This window comes from Plecotus auritus, assembly GCF_963455305.1.
Source record: "Plecotus auritus genome assembly, chromosome: 2".
Classification (NCBI taxonomy): domain Eukaryota; kingdom Metazoa; phylum Chordata; class Mammalia; order Chiroptera; family Vespertilionidae; genus Plecotus; species Plecotus auritus.
In genome coordinates, this window is record NC_137771.1 from 35,779,275 (window position 1) to 35,802,695 (window position 23,421).

The 23,421-nt window shown below is 39.2% G+C and overlaps 1 protein-coding gene across 2 annotated transcripts in view; it reads left to right on the top strand.

Annotated features, from left to right (window-relative positions):
• Positions 1 to 23,421, top strand: part of FAF1 (Fas associated factor 1) — a 389,848-nt gene that overhangs the window by 198,371 nt on the left and 168,056 nt on the right. The window lies entirely within an intron of this gene.

Genomic DNA, 23,421 nt, shown 5'->3' on the forward strand with positions numbered 1-23,421 from the left:
AAAAACTGGAAGAAAAGATTTAGTCTGTCATTTTTACCTATTATTATATCTACTTATAATGATTTTCCTGTTATAAATTTTGAAACCTTTCCTATCTCTGCCCTATTTCTAAGTGATTTTTTTTTTTTTTAAGAGAGAGTAAGTTTTATCATCTAAGGAGGCCAACTAAAATTACATTTTGGCCACTTTTACCCATAATCTTGGTTGTTTTAATCAGATACCACCCTCCTCCTTCCCTTTTTTAAAGTACAAAATGAGAATGTTTCAAGAATTCTGAAGTTCAATCTGATTTTTAAAATAAAGCCAAGAAAATAGTTTTTGTATTTTCTAGTAAATATTGTGTTTCTGTTTGGATAATAATTACTCCTCCTCTCTCAGCACTGCCATTATACATTTTAATATGAGTGAATTCTTTGTGGAAGTCAGAAACATTTTAAAAACAATTGTTTATGTAGATGCCACTTGAACCTAATTATTCCACAGTCTAAACACTATACCTTTGGAAAATGCTTTGTGTATCATGAAACTTTAAAATCAGAAAATAGCAAAACTTTTTTTTTTTTAAATATATTTTATTGATTTTTTACAGAGCGGAAGGGAGAGGGATAGAGAGCTAGAAACATCGATGAGAGAGAAACATCGATCAGCTGCCTCCTGCACTCTCCCCACTGGGGATGTGCCCGCAACCAAGGTACATGCCCTTGACCGGAATCGAACCTGGGACCCTTGAGTCCGCAGGCCGACGCCCTATCCACTGAGCCAAACTGGTTAGGGCAAAACTTTTTAAAAAGTATATCCTTCCAGGAAAAATAAATATTTATGTGTAGGTATTTACATTTACTTCTAAACACTGATTTTAACATTGCTATTATAGTATCTCATTAGAATTATTGGCTGGTTGTCCATGGCTAAAGGTAGCAATGTGGTTGATGGCTTTAGTTGTTTTTCTTTTTCTCTTTAGAGTGAGAAATTTGACAGAAAATGTGTTACACTTAATTTTGAAAAGATAAGAGTATTTTCATAAATAATAACCTTCCTTTTACCCAACGAGACATGAATAAACCAGAGATGTTCTTAGTATTGTCTAGTAACTACTATAAGAAATAACATTAATAGAAGAAAATAATTAAGATCTAAGTATGTCACTTAAATTCACTGAGCTTTAGTAACCCAATTTGCAGCATTATTAATGAGGGTTAGTGATAATATGTGTAAGTACCTGACTTATAGTAGACACTCAATAAATGAAAGTCAGTGTTATAGTTCATCCTATATAAATAATAAAGAGATAATATGCAAATTGACCTTCACACCCTCACATCACAAGATGGCTGCCCCACATCATCACAAGATGGCTGCCCCCACGTCGTCACAAGATGGCCATCACAGGATGGCCATCCCCACATTGTCACAAGATGGCAGCCCCCACGTCATCACAGGATGGTCGACCCCACATTGTCATAAGATGGCCGGCAAGGGAGGGCAGTTGGGGCAACCAGGCATGCAGGGGAGGGCAGTTGGGGGCGATTAGGCTGGCAGGGGAGGGCAGTTGGAGGTAACTAGGCCTGCAGGGGAGGGCAGTTGGGGGTGATCGGGCTGGCAGGGGAGCACTTAGGTGTCAATTGGGCTGGCAGGGGAGTGGTTAGGGGACTATCAGGCTGGCAGGCAGAGTGTTTAGGGGCAATTAGGCAGTCAGGCAGGCGAGTAGTTAGGAGCCAGCAGTCCCAGATTGTGAGAGGGATGTCCGACTGCTGGTTGGGATTGGGCCTAAACCGGCAGTTGGACATCCCTCGAGGGGTCCCAGATTGGAGAGGGTGCAGGCTGAGCTGAGGGACACCCCCCCCCCCCCCCCGCCCCAGTGCATGAATTTTGTGCACCGGGCCTTTAGTATTAACATAATGTAGAAAAGGATCACAGGCAAGAATTGACCAGTTTAAGTAAATGACATGCTATCTGAGATTTGCTTCAAAATAACCTATAGGGGTTGGGAATGATGTGGGATATATAAACAAATTCACGTTAGCCATCTGTTGATCATTGTTAAAGCTGAGTGATGTGTATATTGAGTTTATTGAAAATTTCTATAATAAAAAGTTTACAGCAAAAATAATTGTCTGGCTCTGGCCAGTGTGGATCAGTTGGTTGGAGCATCATCCCATACACCAAAAGGTGGTGGGTTTGATTCCTGATCAGGGCACATACCCAGGTTCCTGGTTCAATCCCAGGTTGGGGTGCATATAGGAGGCAGGCAATCGATGTTTCTCTCTCTCTCTCTCTCTCTCTCTCTCTCTCTCTCTCTCTCTCTCTCTCTCTCTCCCTCTAAGTGAATGAATGAATGAACAAATAAATAAGCAAACAAACAAATAAAATTGTTTGGTTTAAGAGCAAGAACGTGAGGTAATAAAGTCTGGAAATGTCGGACTACATAGAGTTAGAAAAGCCAAAACTGCTCTTTGATCCCACAGTTGTAGAAACCACATTGAAACAGGCTTATCAGATGCAAGTTCCAACAGTGATAGGCAAATTTAGTGAAATATTATGAACTAGAGGCCTAGTGCATGAAAAATCGTGCACTGGGGTCGCGGGGGCGGGGGGTTCCCTCAGCTCGGCCTGCACCCTCTCACAGTCCAGGAGTCCTTGGGATGTTCTAAGCTGCAGTCTGGCCTCCCTCTGAGGGCAGCGACTGGGCTGGCCGATCAGGGGACAGCACCGCCTCCGTCATACCACCACTGCCGCCTGGCCTCCCTCTGCGGGACGTGACCGGACGGGCCGATCAGGGGACGTTGTCGGCCCCCCACCCCATCACCCCTCCGCCGCTGCTGGTCACTGGCATCTCCCCCACCCCGCCGCATTGCCGTTCCCTCCCTCTGCCTGCTGGTATGCGCCTTGGCTGGCTGGCGCTGCCTGCTCACTGGCCTCGGCCCCCCGCTGACTGGTTGGTCTGCCATTCAGTCGATTTGCATATTATGCTTTTATTATATTGGATTCTTCTGTTAGCATAGTGCCTTATGCATTTTAGGTGTTAAATCATTGACTTGAGTTGACACTGTATTTTATGATGCTCACGTTTTAATGATTGTCTCAACATTTACATTTTCCCCAAGCATTCTAATGCAATTTCATTACTACAGGAAAATAGGAAAGTGGCTAAAATTCACCATATCCGAGACTATAATGTTACCTAGTGCTATATCTAAGTCACAGCAAACATAAGAGGGAATCTCCATTAAGAGGCTTGATTCTTTTTGCCTCATTATTCCTATTTGCACCTTGTCCCAGAACTTGTGAAATGATTCCTGCCCTCGCCTCCCAAGAGCAAATGTTGCCATATTGGCAGGATGTTGCCTTGAGCTGCATGATTTGCTACAACAAAGATGTTTAGGGCCAGACTGCTTTTAACTGGTGCCATAGCAGATCCACTAGCTGCAGTGCTCGAGTTTTGACAAAAAATGATTTGCAGCTATAGTCTCCTAAGGAGACACTAGCCAAAGAAATGTCATGAAACCTTTCTTTCATTAGGACTATTAAAACTCATGAAGCTGGTGCTTGTAATCTATATTGTTGCAGGCGATGGTGTTTTTACACTTGTTTAAATCACTGAAGTGGAGGCATCTGCTACAAAACAAGATCATCCTCACAGCTTGGGGCATGAATGGGGTACAGCTGAGAAATGTCAGCTGTGTAAACAGCCCGAAATGTGTTACCAACAAAAATATAATTAATTCCTTTCCAAGACAGTGTGCCATAACATAATACTTGGAATGGTTTAACTTTCAGAGAAAGCACCTGAGCATTTTCTTCCCAGTGCCAGAGTAGAGGATTGGTTATAAAGGTCATTAAAAGTGAGGTTAGGTTGCACTTTTCCTGCTCAGTTGCAGAGATTTGTGTGGCTTGAAATATAGTATATTAACTTCAGGTACCAGTGGCTTCCATAAATTTATGGAAATATCTTAGATCAAGAAGTTAATGGATTTGGGATGATAGAAATGTTCTAAAATTAGAACATTTTAGTAAATTTACAATTGTGGCAATGGTAGCACAATTGTAAATTTACTAAAAAGTCATTGAACACTTCAAAAATGAGTAAACTTTATATCATGTAAAAGTATACATCAAATAAAGCTATTTTTAAAAGAAGTTAATAAAGAACTAGATTAAAATACTTTTTTATTTATGTTTTTATGAGAAATACTTGGTCAAAACACAGGAGATGTTTTCTTCAGTGGACTTCTCATTAACCTTTTACTAAGCAAACAAGACAAAGAAAAAGACTTCTTATAATTAGGTTCCTGTAACATCTTGAGTCACTTCTCAACCAGATAGGCTAGTCTTTTGACATTTTCTGCACTACTCATTGAAGTCAACAATTATTTAAAACATTGTTGCTCCATCTGCCCTCAGAGTTAAAATATTTTCTTTGTCTGTAGTTATAATACTCTAATGGGATATGGGATACTGTATAAATTGTCAGTAACTCTTTCAGTTCCCTTTGCGTTCTTTCAGCAGAGAAGTAGGTATCTAAAGCTTCACCAGTAGGGGAATGTTTTCATGCTGTGACAGACAGTTCAAGTGTGAGAACAAGGAGTTGCAAGTAGGCGAAATCTCATTTTACACTTTAACAAGGATGCTCTTGGTTTCCAGAGAGTTGAAATAATTTTAACACTGTGCATTATGTCTAGACACCATATTATAACACAGATAATATGAATGTATGTAGTTTATAAAAGTGCTGCTTTTAATGCTTACACTAGGAGGAAAAATCCTTCTGTTTTTAATACTTTTTTTTGTCATGTGCCCCCCTCCCTTTGAGATTACTAATGGTCTGTAGTTCTATCATTAACTGAGGAATGTTAAATCAGAATTTGAGAAATTAGAATTTTAGAACCAGAGGTCTTCAAGCATGTGTTAGGAATCAGAAAGCTACTTATTAAATATTTTCACATTAAAAAAGAGATCATTTCTAAACAGAATCATTACACAGTAGCTTTTTTATAAAACCACACATACCCACCTTCCTTTTTTTTTTTTTTTTTTTTTCTAAAAAGGAATTTGTGAATGAGATAATGTCATCAGGTTTGATCCTTCTGATGGGGGCCATTTTGTTCTGTAACTTCTCCCCAATACGTTGTGTTTGGCGGGTGTCAAATTATGTACATTTACCTGATCTTGGATCCCTGTCCTCCACTTTATAGGAGCTGCTGTCCAGATACAGACTCTTACAATTACAGCATACTTACCATGCTGTAGTTACCTATTAAGTAAACTCATAAGCCTCCACTATAATCATTTCATCTGTTACTGCGAGGTAAATACTTCTGAAGTGCAGAATAAATCATAATCAGCCTTGCTTACTTATCTTCAATGGCAACCTAGTACTTGCTGATTGATTACGTACAGATTTTTATGTTGGCATTTAAAACCCTTCATTCGTTGGTCTGAAACGTCTCTTCTAGGTTTATTTCCTCATACAAGCCTAACGTAAATGCTCAATAAATATTTCTTGAATAATTGATTGAATGTGATACTATATATCTCAACTTTAGCTAAATACTCATTTTTTTTTTGTTTTTAAAATATACTTGATGCCCTCTCCCACTCTGTGTCATTTAACCATACAGTTTCTTCCACCTAGAATACCTATAGCAATTATCTCCTTTCTTTAAGAAGTTTTATCTATATTCCTCTTACCAAGTTACCTTCTTCAACCCAGTTAAAAATTAGTTTATATTTTTATTCTATTTAAATTCTTTTCATTTTTCCTTATTTTGCTTTTACATTCCTTCATTCTGATTTTGTCATCAGATGGGAATGGTAAAAAAAATGGCTTCCCAGAGAAAGGGCCATCTAATTACATCTTAATTTGTGTACAGATATGTTCTAAGACCCCCAGTGGATGCCTAAATCTTCAGATGGTACTGAACCTGGCATATACTACTCCCCCCCCCACCCCCAGATAATACACTAGAGGCCCGGTGCACGAATTCATGTACCAGTGGGGTCCCTCAGCCTGGCCTGCGGGATCAGGCTGAAACCAGCTCTCCAACATCCCCCGAGGGATCACAGATTGCGAGAGGGCAGAGGCCAGGCCGAGGGACCCCACTGGTGCACGATTGGGGCTGGGGAGGGACGTGGGAGGTTGGCCAGCTGGGGAGGGACAGTGGGAGGGCTCCAGGGCGTGTCTGGCCCGTCTCCCTCAGACCCAATCTGCTGGACCCCAGCAGCAAGCTAACCTCCTGGTTGGAGCATCTGCCCCCCTGGTGGTCAGTGCACATCATAGCAACTGGTCGACCAGTCGACTGCCTGCCCCTAGTGGCCAGTGCACATCATAGCGAGCGGTTGAGTGGCCTTAGCATATTATTAGCATATTACGCTTTGATTGGTTGAATGGATGACTGGACACTTAGCATATTAGGCTTTTATTATATAGGATACCTTTCAGTCAAAGGAAGCACTTTATAGATTCTCTTTGGCATATCTGAATTGCCAGCATCACTACTCCTGTGCTTTGGGACCACACTGTCAATCTGATAACTGAGACAGCTAAGTGACTAACAGGTGGGCAACATGTATAGTGTGGCTACTCTGGACTAAGGGGTGATTCATATCCCCAGTGGGACAGAGTGGGACAGTGTAGGATTTCATCATGCTACTCAGAACAGCATGCAATTTAAAACTTATGAATTGTTTACTTCTGGAATTTTCCATTTAATATTTTTGGACCATGGTTGACCATGGGTAACTGAAACTGCAGATAGCAAAACTGTGGACGGGGGTGGGGGTTACTATACTTGTGTTTTTCCCTTTTGTAAATTCTGAAAATTGGGAGCAAGAATTATTTTCCTCATCTTTGTATGCTATGCAAGATAAAACATAGTGTTTTATTCATTCACTCATTTGAATTGTTCAGAGCTCTACTAAATTGAAATCTGTAAGAATAAACAACTTAATAAATTTGTATGATCATAGAAACTTGATTATCTGTTTGAGAATTAGGTTTATATTCTTTCTAATAATAATTAAATTACCAAAATTCTGTAGTGGCAAATATAATAACAGTAGAAGGGGGAAAGCTACATTTAGCTGATTTGTACCAATTTGTGTTTGTATGTGTGTGCAAGAGAGAGAGATAAGTGAGCAGACCAATTCAAATTTGTGGAATCCCAGTATTGCAATTATTTGGATAAGTTACTTAATGTATGAATTTCAGTTTCCTCATCTGCAAAATGAGGATGATATTAACACCCTTGAAATGCTATTGTGAAGATTAAATTGATTACATAATGGGTTGAACCATATGAAATTGCCATTTATTAAAGACAAAATTATTGAATATTAGCAATTTCAATTTACATTGTATGTAAAGTACATATAATTCAGGGTTTGGCAATTATGATTGTCAGCCTAAATCCCATGCATCATCTGTTTTTGTAAATAATGTTTTACTGGAATATAATCACATCCGCTTATTTATTTATTGTATATAGTTGCTTTTATACTGTAACAAACAGCAGGTATATTTAGTTGCCCCCAAACCACATGACCCACAAAGCCTCAAATAGCTGCTATTTGGTCCTTTACAGAAAAAGTTTGCCAACCTCTGGTGTAATGCCTGGCATTTAGTAGGCATTCAACAAACATTAACTCCTTTTCCCTTGAGTAAACCCCTTCTTTATATTGCATACACATGCAGAATCAGAAGCATTCTTTGAGTCGCTTCAGGGTCATCTTATGCTATTTAAATTACTATGCTAGCCTGTCCTAGGTCAGACAGATTCAGGTAATCTTTGGACATTTTTACTGGCTTTTTCTTTATTTGGCAAGGTCATGGATAATGTTGCTTCTGATGGTGGTGAGACTCAGTAGCTTCAGAGGGTTCACTGCCCTTGTCAACATATAGAGTCTTTTACAAATAACACAGGCAAAGTCTAAACAGACAGAAAGAACAGCATTGAAAGCAGTAAAAGAAAATTTGAGTTTAAAAAGAATAAAAACTTATGAAATGGACTATATCCTTAACACAGAGAGTGAAAAATTCAGGAGGGTGGATGAAGCATTCAAGGGACATATTTACTCAGTCAGTATGAGGAAGAATAAATGGAAGTGAGACAGCCTCCAGGAGGAAATATACAAGCACTAAAATCTGATGCTGTAAATCTTGATTTTGGTTTATTAAAATCATAAGCCTGTAGACTGTTGCTTCTGTCCATGATTAGGTAACTGCAATTGGAATTTTATTCCCTCTATAAACAACCAGAAAACGGAATAAAATATGTGAAACAATTGTTTTTAGATATTAGACAATAGGTAGTACAGGATTCTGAAGAAAGAAACAAATGAGCCCTGTGGTAGTCTGACATTCTGTCTGGAGGCAATTTCTGGCTCCCAGAGCAAGGAAAGGAAACTGAAACGGAACCTGGTGATTTTATTGAGTTTGAAGAGACTGAGAGTGGAGTTCATGGAGGTCAAGGCAACTAGACTTTGCAAGGTAGAGTACTAGCAGAGAAAAAGCTCCAGAAAACTACATAGGTTTTACCCAGTCTTTAGTTGAATACCAGTCTGTGCATGCATAAGATGAAGTTCTAAGGGGCCGGGTGAAAAAAACTGGGCAGTAAAAGAACAATTACTAGTAACTCGGAGCTGTAAGACACACAATTCTTAGAGCTCACACAGAACTGGGAATAGTTTGAGTTTCCACCAGCCATAGTAGAGACATTTCTAAACATAACAGTTTTCAAAAGGAACAAGCTGATTAACAGGTAAATGCCTTTAAAACAGAGTTCTATGACGGGGTTTCTCTTTTCCACGTCGAGCTCGGAAAGAGAGATCCGGTTCTTCGAGTAGAGGGGCTGGGGATTGAGAAATAAAAGAAAGAAAGAGAGAGACACAAAGATAGAAGGAAAAAGCTGGGAACCGGGTGGGACCGCTGCCCTCTTCTGCTGGAGAGACAATGACCCAAAGCCCATGCGCATGTTTATTTTATATCCCAAATACCAGGAAGTTTCACCAAAAGTCAAGACAAAGGAGATTATTTGCATTCTTGAGTAGGCCGGAGCATTCCTGGTGCTTGACTGGATTTACATATCAAAAACACACTCCCTGACACCTGGGCAAAGGTAAGAGTCAGTGCTGATAACACATCTGCCTTTTTGGTAAATGTGTATCCAAGACACGGCTTTGCCTGTCGCCTTGAGTTCAGCTGACAATAATTGAAGAATGCCCATGTGCCTTCCCAGGCGCTGTCTACAGAGTTCAGCATCCAATCAAAAGTTACTATGCATATGAAGAAGTATGAAAATCTAACCCATAACCAGAAGAAAAATAAGTAAAAAAAACAACAATGGACATAGAATTTACTTAGATAATGAAATTAGCAGATAGAAATTTTAGCTATTATAAATATTATGAATATGCTCAAGAATTTAAATGAAAAGATGAATTTAATGAGGAGAGAATAAATATGTCAATGAGAATATTCTTGTTCTAAATATAACAATGTAATGTCTGAAATGAAATATTTTCTGGATGGGCTTAACAGCAAATTAGAAACTGCCAAAGAAAAGACCAGTGCCCGGCCAGTATGGCTCAGTGGTTGAGGATTGACCTATGAGCCAGGAGGTTGCAGTTTGATTCCCAATTAGGGCACATGTCCCAGTTTCAGGCTCGATCCCTAGTCTGGAACGTTCAGGAGGCTGCTGATCAATGATTCTCTCTCATCATTGATATTTCTATCTCTCTCTCCTTCCTTCCTCTCTGAAATCAATTTTAAAAATTTTATATATATATATATACACACATATATGTGTGTGTGTGTATATATATATATATATGTTTATACACACATATTTATTTATTTAAAGAAACAGGTATAGTGTATCTGCCTAGAATTCTTCCCACGAAGGAGAAGGGAATTAAAAAAAAAGACAAAAAGACCAGTGAACCTGAAGATGTAACAATAGAAACGGGGGGGGGGGGGGGGGGGAAATCAACAATAAATGACCTGTGGGACAAAATTCAAGCAGTCTAACATACATGCAATTGGAATCTTAAAAGAAGAGAAAAGTTAGGGTGTTGGGAAGAGGAGATCAAAACCAAAAAAAATTTTCATGAATCCCATGAAAGGTAAATACAAAGAATTCTTCACTAAGGAGTTCATATTCAAATTGGTAAAAACAAGTAAGAGAAAAATTTCAAAACAGGCAATAGAAAAATACACATTACAGAGGAAAACAGTTATAGACTTTAGATTTCTTGTCAGAAACAATGCAAGCCAGAAAACAGTGAAAAAAACATAAAGTACTGATAGGTTAAAAAATGACAACTTAGAATTCTATACCAGGTGAAAATAATCCTTCGAAACTGAAGCCAAAATAAAAGCTTTTTCATACAAACAAAAACAGAATTTTGTGCCAGCAAACCTGCACCACAAGAAATATTAAGGGAAGTTCTTTAGGTAAAAGGAAAATGATAGCAAAATAAATGGGTCTATACAGAAGAATGAAGAGAGTTAGTAATAGCAAAACAAGGGTAAAACTGGTTAAATATAAAAGACATTTCCTTCTGTTTTTAATTTTTTAAAAAGATTTATTTATTTACTTATTTATTTATTTATGAGGGAGAGGAAGAGAAAGAGAGAGGAACATGGATATGACAGGGAAATCCATCAGTGCCTCCTGCATGCCCCCTTCCAGGCTCGAGCCCGAAACCTGGGCGTATGTCCTGGCCAGGAATTGAACCAGCAACCTTTCAGTGCCTGGGATAGTCAACTGAGCCACACCAACCAAGGCTAAAAGATAACTTTAAATTTTAAAAAAATGTGAAAATTTGAACATATGTAGAAGTAATATACATGACAGTGACAAAAATCACAGAGTGAAATTGTACTGTTCCAGGTTTCATATGTTATGCATGAAGTGGTATAATATGCATTGAAGATAGTATGATAGGACTAAAGAGCATCATTTAATCATTATTAAAAGAAAACTTGTCGCCAAAACCGGTTTGGCTCAGTGGATAGAGCGTCAGCCTGCGGACTGAAAGGTCCCAGGTTCGATTCTGGTCAAGGGCACGTAACTTGGTTGCGGGCACATCCCCAGTAGGAGGTGTGCAAGAGGCAGCTGATCGATGTTTCTCTCTCATCGATGTTTCTAACTCTCTATCCCTCTTCCTTCCTCTCTGTAAAAAATCAATAAAATATATTTAAAAAAAAAAAAAATAAAAATAAAAGAAAACTTGTCAAGAAGATATAACAATCTTTTTTGTTGTTGTTATTAATCCTCACTCGAGGATTGATGTTTGGAGAGGGTAGTTGAATTTTAGAGAGTAGAAGGGAGGGAGGGCAGGTGGGAGAGAGAGGGTGAAGGCAAGAGAGAAACATTGATGTGAGAGAGACACATCAATTGGTTGCCTCCCCCACTTGTCCGACCTGGGCCAAGAAATGAATGTGCAACCCAGGTATGTGCCCTTGACTGAGAATCAAACCAGTGATCCTTCCTTGTGCGGACTGATGCTCTAGCCACTGAACCATCAGCCAGAGTGACATTACAATCTTAGACGTGTATGCACCTAATAACAGTTTCTAAATATGTGAAGTAAAAACTAGTAGGATCAAAAGAATAGACAAGCTCACAATTAGAGTTTGAGATTTCACATTACTGTCAACAATTTACAGGAAAATGGCAGATAAGGATAGAGAAGATTTGAGCAACACTCTTAACCAACTTGACCAGATACTTTATAGATACTTGAGCAGAATACAAGTTCTATTCAAGTGTGCATGGTATATTCATCAAGAGAGACCTGAACCATAACTAAAGTCTCAGTAAATTTTATTTATTGATTTTTGTTAATCCTTACCAGAGGATAATTTTCCATTGATTTTTTAATTAGAAAGAGTGGAAGGGAGAGACAGAAAGAGAAACATTGATGTGAGAGAGATGCATCTATTGGTTGCCTCTTACATGCACCCCGACCAGAGCCAGGGATTGAGCCTACAATCGAGGTACATGTCTTTGACCGGAATTAAACCCGGGACCCTTCAGTCCAAACTGTCTAGGGCTCAGTAAATTTTAAAGGTTTGAAATTAAGAATGTTATCCCTGACCAATACAGAATTAAATTACATATTTTGTAATTTGTATAATTTGTAACTTTTTAAATATATATTTTTATTGATTTCAGAGAGGAAGGGAGAGGGCGAGGGAGAGAGAGATATATATATATATCAATTATGCAAGAGAATCATTGATCAACTGCTTCCTGCATGCACCCTACTGGGGATGGAGGCCACAATCCGGGCATGTGCTCTTGACCAGAATCGAACCTGGGACCCTTCAGTCCGCAGGTTGATGCTCTATCCAATGAGCCATACCAGCTAGGGCTATAATTTGTAATTTACATAAATTGTCTTTATTTTTATACAAAATTTTAGTAGTTTGTTTTGTTGCATATTAAAAAAAGCATGTTACTATATAGCACCGAAGAACATTTTGGAAGTGGGATTTTTTAAAAAAAAATTGTACCATTCATGATTCCATCCAAAAACCATGAACTATTTAAAGATAAATCTAAATACATATAATATCTCTACATGGAAAATTACAGATTATTGCTGAAAGAAATAAAGTCCTTAAAAACAGATATATCATGGTCATGTTTTGGAAAACTCGATATTTTAAGGTGGTAGTTCTTCCCATACTCATCTGTGGATTCACTGCAATCCCAGTTTAAAAAATCTGTACTACTTTTGTAGAAATTGACAAGTTAATTCTAAAATTTATATGGAAATGTGCAGGACATAAAATTCCCAAAATAATTTTGAAAAACTTGGAAAATGTATACTGCCTGATTTAAAAAAATAATAATTTAAGACAATGTGGTATTTGTTTAAAAATAGACAAATAGGTTGGGTAAAATAGAGCATTCAGAAATACATCTGTATATATGTTGTCAAGTGATTTTGTGCAGTGATACCAACGTAATGAAGTGGAGAAAAAGATGGTCTTTTTTTTTTTTTTTAAACAAATGGTGAAAGCACAACTGGATACCAATAAAGACAACTTCAACCTTTACCATATGCCATACACAAAAATTATCTCAAAATGGATCATAGACCTAAATGTAAAAGAAAATATAGGGGGAAATCTTCTAACACCCTGGGGTAGGAAAAAATTTCTTAGATCACTAAAAGTCTTCACCATGAAAGAAAAAAAAAATTGATAACTTGAAATTTTTGCTCTTCAAAAGATACCATTTAGAAAAAAGGAGGGGGATTGCCACAGACTAGAAGAAAATATTTGCAAAACACATATTTGGTAAAGTGTCTATATCCAGGTTATATCAAGAAGTCTTACAACTAAATAATAACAAGACAATTTTGGGAGTGATAAAATTTTTGATATTTTGATTGGGAGAGGGGCTCAGTGGTTAGAAGAGTGTAAATGTAAGTCAAAACTCCTTGAACAAGTACACTTAAAATAGGTATATTTTAATTAGTTTGATTTAAGATGAATATGTTGATCTGAAGTCATACTGGTAAATGAGAAATGAAATGCAGTACCAGTATTCAACTCCAAATTCGCTCCCTCCCTGGTGCTAGTATTCTTTCTCTGGTACCAGGCTATTTCTTATGTGTTACATATTTCTCAAAATAGTACCAGTTTTTAAATATCCAGCCTAATTTTTTCCAGATTGCACTCATACTGGTTTGAAGCTTTACAATTATTTAATACTAGAGGCCCCGTGAAATCGTGCACAGTAGCCTGACACTGCTCGAAGCCCCGCCCACAGCCAAGCCGTGCTCACTGCCCTGGGCCGTGGGGGAGGGACCAAGAGGTGCTCAATGCACCTCATGGTGACCGGTCAGTCATCCTGGTCGTCACAGACACTGGCTTTTTATATATATATATATATATATATATATATATATATATATATATATATATATATATATGGCAGAAAGAGAGAAACAAAATTTGCCTTTGTTTTCCTGTATTAGCTTAGCACTTATGTGTCTTAAATATAAATGAATTTTAAGTTTTCATTCTAGCACTTTGGTTTGTGTGTGTATGTTCTTTAATAGTAGCTATATTATTAATGAGGTGGGAAATGAGCAGCAATACTCATTGTTTTGGTACCCACAGTTACTTAACACAGTGCTAGAGAGTATATTAAGACACATGTGTATAAGGATTTATAGTTTACAATGCATATGTTATACATATGATCTAATTTGAGCCAGGTAGTAGATTGTAAGTAAATAATTTTTGATAGGAACAGTATGCAGTAAAACAGTTACTATCGATTGTAAATTTTCCTGAGGTTTACTTTAAACCACCTTTTCCTTCTAGCTGGCTCTTAGAGAAGAGTATTTGTAATAACATATTTATTTACATATACTTCTCTTTATGAGTATGAGCTCCATGTTGGCAAGAAGCAGGTTTTGCCCATGTTTGTGTCTCAAGTGCCTACCATAGCCCCTGGCACAAAATAAACACTCAGTAAATGTTTCTTGTGTTTATATCAAATTAGAGGCCCGGTGCAAGAAATTCGTGCACTGGGCGGGGTGGGGGGTCCCCTCAGCCCGGCCTGTGCCCTCTCACAGTCCGGGAGTCCCGCAATTGATTGCCCCAAAGAAGTAGGCCCTGCCCACCTGGCTGGGGCTCCGTGATGGGTTGCCCCTGCAGAGGGAGGCCCAGGCAACCCACCACAGCACCGCTGGCTGCAGCGATCATGGGGCTCCATGATGGGTCCCACCAAAGAGGTAGGCCCTGCCTACCCAGCTGGGACTTCACGATGGATTGCCCCTATAGAGGGAGGCACCGCCCACCCCCCACAGTGCTGCCACAAGGTAGCCTGGTTGGGGCGATCGATCATGCCCCACAGAAGGAGGCCCCACCCACCCACTGCAACCTGCTGGTCGGTGGCCTGGTCCTCCCTCTGCAGGGTGATCATGGGGCGATGGCTGGGCCCCCAACCAATCGCATTGCACCTGCCTTGGCTGGCCTGGCGCCAGTGGGTTCATAGCGTGGTCATCTGGAAGGTCATCTGGACAGTCATTCAGCTGTTTGGTTGTTTGGTCAATTTGCATATTACGCTTTTATTTTTATAGATGTAACACTGAAAAGTCAAGTGATTGGCTTTAAATTGCAATAAGTAACTGCTAGCCCAGTACTCCAAGACACATTACTGCTTTCTTCAAAGGCACCCCTGTTCTTTTTCAAAATACCAAGCTCTTTTCCGCTGTTATTAAAAAAGGTCTTATTGGAACCCTTGTACCTGACCCTATTTTATAACTGAGAAATGGAAGGTTGTTTATAATACATATGTGTACTAGTTAATCTCTGGTATTTGTGTTTGCAGGTTAACATGCTGTCTATTGCATTTGAACAGCTGTAATATATGTGATGATCTCTTAATAAGTCACTTTCAAGCAATGGAAATATGAATATGAAGCTTGTTAAGTTGTACTTTTAGACCACTGGGTTTTAGATATAATCAATTGCTTATAATTCTCTGTTTGAGAAAGGTAGCGAAGATAGTATTATAGCCTGTTTTGGAGCTAACAAAGATTCCATGCCATCTTTTGGTCTTTGCAACTGTCTCTAATTGGCTAAATTCTTACAAATTTTCTAACCCAAAGAGAAGGCTTGAAATGAATATTTCTGCAATGTAAGTGGCCTTTTGAGTTCAAGGTGACTTAATCATAGTCAAATCATTTCTCCACATCATGACATTAATATTCTACATGTAGAATATATAAGGTTGTTTTGATAAACATTTATAAGAGATTGTTGGTACTGATTGCTCTTACAGCCAGTGGAAGTCTTTTTATTCTTTTATTGTATGTTTGTTGGCTGTTGTGATCAACACAGAATAAACTGCTTTACAGTTTATTACTTTCAAAGTACAAATTTGAATGCTGTGGATTCAGATGTATAAAAGAGATAAAATTACAGACAGCTTTGAGTGGCAGTTACACATCAAACCTCACGGGGGTTTGACAGGCAACGAATATCGTTATTAGACGCTTTTTCCATAATTGCTGACATTTATCCAGTGTTTCACAGTATTTGCTAATGTATTAATGCAGTCAATCTCTGAGAGGCTGCACATGCCTTTTTAGCCCTGGCTTTTATGGGATTCTGAAATTCATAGACCCACAGATACTTATTCCCTGCTGGTTGCCGTAGTGACAGAGCTCAGAGATAAGCCAAGACAGAGCCCTTTTGTGATTGCTTTTCAGGTGACATTCAGCGGCAGCTTGAGTAGAGTGTCCTTTTATAGTTCCTGTAATTCAGAAAATGATAACAGCTTTTTGCTGCTTAGAAGAGAAGTCTGTGGACTGCTCCCGGTGGGATTTTGGTTTGCTGTGCTACTTCATACCAACACCAGCCTGATAAAGTTCTTATTATTGTGGAGATTTCAAAGTGCAAGAGGACTGAATTAATTATGACAGGTTAGGAAATACAGGACTGATACTACAAATAAAACTTTAAAGAACCAATAGATGTTCTCCAACTATATGTAACAAGTTAACTGGGACATTTTAAGCTATTAGTAATGATATACTTAGGCAGTTGCTTAATAAGTAAATGCACCTCACCTGACTTGTAAATTGCTTGTTAACCATGCTAGCTGTTCTATCTCAAAGCTTAGAAGTTATCTTTCATTTCTGTGTATCATTTTTTCATTTGAAATGATTGCTCCAACATTTTATTGTTTGGATACTTTCTTACTCAGGGTTATTATTATTTTTTTTCAATATTCTCAGCAGTGAAATAATAAAAAATGAATGTTTTATAAGCAGCTTATTCAAATTCAGAAGAAAACACTTGTGATGGTAGAGAATGGTTGGGGTGGGGCAAAGGTAGTTCAAGAGATAACTGGACAAAATAGAGTCTTACCTGGGAAAAAATTTGATGTCCTAAGAAGCCATGTTTTCCCCCTAGACCTCTAAAGCTTGGAGAGTTAATAGTTTTAATTCTGGAAGAACTCCAGTAACAATGGGTAAGTTTGGGAAACCTTGAGAGCCAGAAACCATTGTCTGTGTAATTGATGGTTGTTGAAAAGAGGCAAGAAGAAGTGGGAACACTAACCCAAATTAAACCATGCAAATCTGAAGGGAGGTATGAAGCACTTAAATACCTTATCCCTAAAATTTAAATGTAATTCACAGTTAAACAAGAAGCAGGTCGAATGAGCTGAATAGAGAAGTAACTTGAGAACCTGAAGAGATGGAAAATTTCAAAATTGCTTGTGAACCGTGGTAGGTGAACAGGCATATATGGTTAGCACATAAATGAAGGCTCAGAAGAGAAATCTGGCCTAAAAAATAGAATTGGTTATCTTGGATTGGGTGTGCAATTGAAAAGCTGGAGATCTGACTTGTGTTACTTATTTCTAACCTTTTATTCTCATTTAGAGCAGTTGTAAACTCAACTCTCATAAAATTCAAATATTTGTAATTCAGACAAAAATGGGTAACCTTCAGACTAGTAACAAACAAGTATGACATTTTCAAATGATATTTAATAGACCTTTATTAATACTGTGTTACCCCATGGTGTTCATTGCCTTTTTTACTTCTTGCAATTAACTTAATAGTTAATCATCAGCTTTGATATACTAAATAAGAGAAAAAACAAGAGAGAAGCGAAATTTGTAAGAATTGTATTATTATATGGTGTGCTTTTCTGTGCTGCTGTTATCCACTTAGGAGTCTTACTCAAAATTTAGTCATCCACTGAGAAAGTCTTAAGACCATATCACCCTGGCCTGTATTGCTAAGTGGTTAGAGTGTCAGCCCGTGTGCCAAAGGGTCATGGGTTCAATCTCTGGTCAAGGGCACATGCATGGGTAGCAGGTTAGATCCCTATGCCTGAGGCAATGGGAGGCAACTAATCAATATTTCTCTTTCTCCACTCCTTCCCTCTCCTCCCTCTAAAATCAATAAACATATCATCCAGTGAGGATTTCAAAAATACCATAGATTGAAAATGAATGAATATAAACTAGCAGTCTGCAAGTGCTCTTTACTTGGTATGAGCTGGTTCAAACTTGGTGCATCTATTGGGCTAGTTGACACTTGAGGCTCTGAGGAGATGAAACTTGATACAGATAAGGTTCAGTATAGTTGGGAGATGGTGAGAGCAGCAGGGTCATGGTATAGGAAATGATATTAATGAGCCTAGGGAGTGGAGACTAGGGTACAATATGGAGTTCCCAAGTAAGTCTAGGATGATGAGGGAAAGAACCAGGTTCTAGAGGAGGATTGGAGGAATAATGATAGAGTCTAGAGGAAACTCTAGGCTACCTCCCCATTGTGCCCAATTATGACCACCATTGTACCCAGATAGACATAACTATATTGTCAAAGGTTCCCCAGGAGAGCCAGATTCTCTTTTCCTCACAGTATCCCCAAGGACATCCCACTCTAATAGGGCATTGATCACAGCCATTTGCCCCTTAGCTGCCTATATATGTTTAAAATGGCAGCCTACTGGTTCTTAAGCCCCAAGAAACCAACCTTGGTCAATGCCTCTTGAGTTGGCAAAGCAAGGGGATTTTTTCATTATCCTCCTTTCCCAGAAGAAGTCACCCAAGACTGGCTTTAGCATGGTATTTCTCCTCCCAGGACATAACTAAGTAAAGGTTTTAGTGTTAGAAAATTGGAGAAGGTCAAGATTAGGTAATGTTAAGTTGGTCCTGTCAAATAGGCTTAAATTTCATTTTAGTGGGGAAAGAGTTTATATAACATCATTTAGGAGGTTTTTGGATTAAGTGGTGGTAATATATGTTAGTCTCTTGAATGACAAATGTGGAAAAAGAATGTGGTACATTGAAGCCTATAGGCCGAGCTCAGAGTCTCCCCTCTGACTTTTCACCTCTTTGACCTTGTGTAAGTCACATAAGTCCTCTGGACTTTGGTTTCCTTAGCAGACAAATGAGTTATATTAGAAAATGGGCATCTGACTATGTAATAAAAGATCTTAAAGTAGCTATAGACAGATTTACTAATTTTCTAAGCCTGTTTCCTTATCTGTTGTATGGGAATGTTAACAGCTTTAGGATTAAATAGGTTAATGAATATGGATTGCCTATCTGAATAAAAGTTAGTTTCTCTCATATGGGTGAGCAGATACAGATAACAACTTGAATTAATATTAAATTTCAACTCTAATGGGAGCAAATAGCTTCTTAAGACTCTTCCTGAAACAGGGGTAATAATACCTATCTTATAGAGCCCTTGTATTAATAAGAAGTGGAGATGAATTTAAAGTGTCTGCTGCATAGTAGGTTCTCAATAAATATTGGAGTCCTCTGCCTTTTATTCTACTATCTTCCCTACCCTCCCATCTTCAAGGTTTCCTCTAACTCTAAAATTCTCTAATTCTATACAGTCTATATATATAAAAGCCTAAGCGACCATCGCAACCGAATGGACAACTGAACAGGCTGTATGGGGCAACCGGGCTGGCAGGGGGGTTAGTGAGGGGCAACCAAACGACCAAGCAGCAGGCTGCGTGGGGCGACCAGGCCGGGGGGGGGGGGAGTTGGGGGCAACCAGGCTGGCATGGGGGATAGTGAGGGGTGGCCAGGCTGGCGGGGGGGCAGTTAGGGGTGACCTGGCTGGTGGGGGGGGGCAGTTGGGGGTGACCAGGCTGGCAGGGGTGGCAGTAAGGGGTGATCAGGCCAGCGGGGGGGGGGGGGGGCAGTTAGGGGCGACCAGCCTGGCAGGGGGGGGCAGTTGGGCCGGCGTGGGGGGGGAGTTAGGGGTGACCAGGCCGGCAGGGGGGGGGGGGCAGTTAGGGGTGACCAGGCCAACAGGTGGGAGAGCAGTTGGGGGCAACCAGGCCAGCAGGGGGGGGCAGTTAGGGGTGACCAGGCCGATGGAGGGGGCAGTTAGTGGCGATCAGGGAGGCAAGCAGGTGAGCAGTTAGGAGCCAGTGGTCCCGGATTGTGAGAGAGATGTCTGACTGCCGGTTTAGGCCCGATCCTTAGGATCGGGCCTAAACCGGCAGTCGGACATCCCCCAAGGTGTCCCGATTGGAGAGGGTGCAGGCTGGGCTGAGGGGACTCCCCCTGTACACAAATTTCGTGCACCATGCCTCTAGTTTATAATAAAAGCGTAATTATGCAAATCAACCGAATGGCTGAACAGCGGAACAACTGTCCAGACGACTTTCCGGACGAAGCCGGGGCTGCGAGGGCCGAGGCAGCGAGGGCTGAGGCAGCTGGGGCTGCAAGGGCCTACTCTTGCACAAATTTCATGCATCGGCCCTCTAGTTCTAATATATAAGTCTTTAGCAAAAGAAACAGATAAACTAAAAATAAGTAATTCTATTTCAGATATGCAATTTCGATGAGAACCTTACTAATATTCTTAAAAAAATAAAACTTTTCTTAATTTTCAAATTATTTCTTGCACTCATTATACTGACAGATCTCCAGAGATTTTTATGTTTGTTTTTGAAGGAACATTTTTAACATTATTACTATATGTTGATCAAAAAATGTTATTTAAAATTATTTATTCTATGAAAATTTTTCACTTTTTAGTTTTGTTATATTCACCTTAAAGGTTCTATATTTTTAACTATAGTAATTTTTAATAAATTTTTTCAGCTTAAATTACAGGTTGATTCGTTTTTTGAAAAATAGGATTTATAATTAGCACTTAATAGTGATTACTGCCAGTTTAGGAGAGTTAACACTTTAGCACAGCTTTTATTTTACACTAATTTTTTTGGCATTGGTAAGTGCTACAGGTATGAATCTGCCCACAGAAGACATGCTTGACTCAGAAATGGAGCATTATTTTATCCTGTGTCAAAATTTTTAAAAGATTATTGGATTTGAGAATGTTCCTATTTTTAATACAAAAAAATTGTTCTTCTGGGTGTGTACATGTACCTATAAGAACCAGTGAACTAGTAAGTAAAAACATACACATGTATTATAGAGGGATTACTTACTAGTTCTTATATTTACCTGAGTGTGAATCCTAAGAAAATATAATAGTAAAATAATGCTGGTATATAATTATTCTTATGTGAGTCATTATTTAAAATGTGTTAGAGTATTTTTATTTATTGTATACATTACTGGCTAGTTTCTATATTGTATAAATGTTGTTTTTTTAAATATGTTTTTATTGATTTCAGAGAGGAAGAGAGAGGGAGAGAGAGATAGAAACATCAATGATGAGAGAGAATCATTGATTGGCTGCCTCCTGTGCGCCCCCCTACTGGAGATCGAGCCCAGAACCCGGGCATGTGCCTTTGGCCAGAATCAAACCTGGGACCCTTCAGTCTACAGGCCAACACTCTATCCACTAGCCAAACCAGCTATGGCTCTACAAATGTTTTTGTTTAACTAGAGTCCCAGTGCACAAAATTCAGGGAGCGGGCCTAAGCCATCAGTTGGACATCCTTAGCGCTGCCGCGGAGGTGGGAAAGGCTCCCACCACCGCCATTGTGCTCGCCAGATGTGAGCCCAGCTTATGGCTAAACGGCACTCCCCCTGTGGAAGCACACTGACCACCAGAGGGCAGCTCCTGCGTTGAGCAGGATTGGGCCGAAACTGGCTCTCCAACCTCCCCCGAGGTGTCCTGGATTGCGAGAGGGTGCAGGCCAGGCTGAGTGACCCCACAGGTGCATTATCGGGGCGGTGAGGGATGCAGGGGGTTGGCCAGCCGGGAGGGACCGCAGGAGGGCTCCAGGGCTTGTCTGGCCCTTCTCGCTCAGTCCCGACCGACTGGACCCCAGCAGCAAGCTAACCTACCGGTCAGAGTGTCTGCCCCCTGGTGGTCAATGCACGTCATAGTGACTGGTCGACCAGTCGACTATCTGCCCCTTGGTGGTCAGTGCACATCATAGCGAGTGGTTGAGTGGCCTTAGCATATTATTAGCATATTACACTTTGATTGATCGGACGACTGGACACTTAGTATATTAGGCTTTTATTATATGAGATGTTATGTGCTAATTATAAATCCTATTTTTCAATAATTAATTAAAAATGAAAATATATAAGTTCAAATTATGTTGATGTTGAATTTGAGTGGTCTGTATTTTGCTTATTTTGACTGTTGGTCTCAAGTCATCAGTGACTACCAAATTAAACAACCTATCTTTATGGCAGAATCCTTTTGAGCGTTACACTTTTCACTCAGACAGAAGGTCAATTAGACAGTACTATAATGATCATTGTTAGTACTTCTTATTTGACTTTGGAGTTGTTGCCAGGTTTTTTCCTAGGTAGATTTTTATTTCTCTAGAAAATTACAAGTACTATCTTAAAAGATATGTTGGCAAGGAAAGTACCGATTTAATTTCAAGCAATAGACATTTATTATGTGGCTGGACTATCAAAGCAACCTACTAAGTTCTACGGGGGGCTAAAATATGTGAGAATATAAGATCCAGGCTGTTTCCTCAAGGACCTTAGGGTCCAATATGTAAACATAGGCACAGGCAAAGTTAAAAGAACCACATACCAAGAATTCTAGAGATTCACATTAAGGGTATGAGAGTTAAGCAGGAGAAATGGCTAGGATGGGCTAGGCATGGATTAACCAGCAAGATGAAGTTCTTTTTTCTCGTTTCTAGGTTATATCCATTAAAGCTGATGTGCCTAACTTGATATAGTTGATTCAGTCTCTGTTTTCCCCGGGAGCAAAAGCCATGACAAGATGCCTAGAAGCAGTGTGACCATGTGTTGAGACCAAAGCTGTTAGTAGCATAACTGCCTCAGTTTTGCCAAGAAATTAGATGCTGTTGGAAAAATATCCAGAGCGCCTGTGTTTGCTGTCCAAAGAGTTCCACAGTGTTGTGGGGAAAATGGCATCCCACTATTGACTAGATATGTGCCAAATGGCTGGTTGGTACTGTCTATGCATACAAAGCAGGCTTGAGATGGATCCTTGTATACTTGAAGGTTCTGTGGTTATGGTGAGCTGAAGTCACCACTGATTAATACAGTAGCTCTAAAATAATGATTTTTTTTCACTAACAGAACCTCTTTATCAAACTTAAATTGAGGAACCAGCTTGAGGTAAACACACCTTTCTAACCTAAGATTTTGTCTTGATTCTCTGTGACTATGCTTTGATTGTAGAATAAGGTAAAGGTTTTGTTTTGATAAGGTCCTGGATTCATATAATCAGTATTTCATGTGTTGACTTTATATGATTTTGTTAATAATGACTTTCTAAATTCTAGAAAAATGAAGAAAAATAACTTGAGAAGTGTTTTGTTTTGTTTTGTTTTTGCATAAAATACTCCTTCTGTATTTAGCCTTGAAACAATTCTGCATTTCTATTACACTGTTCATGTATATGATGGTTTTAAAATTTGTAGAACTGTTAAGGTACTGAAATTGTTGTCATGCCAAAAATTACCATTGATTTGCCAATGAATATGAT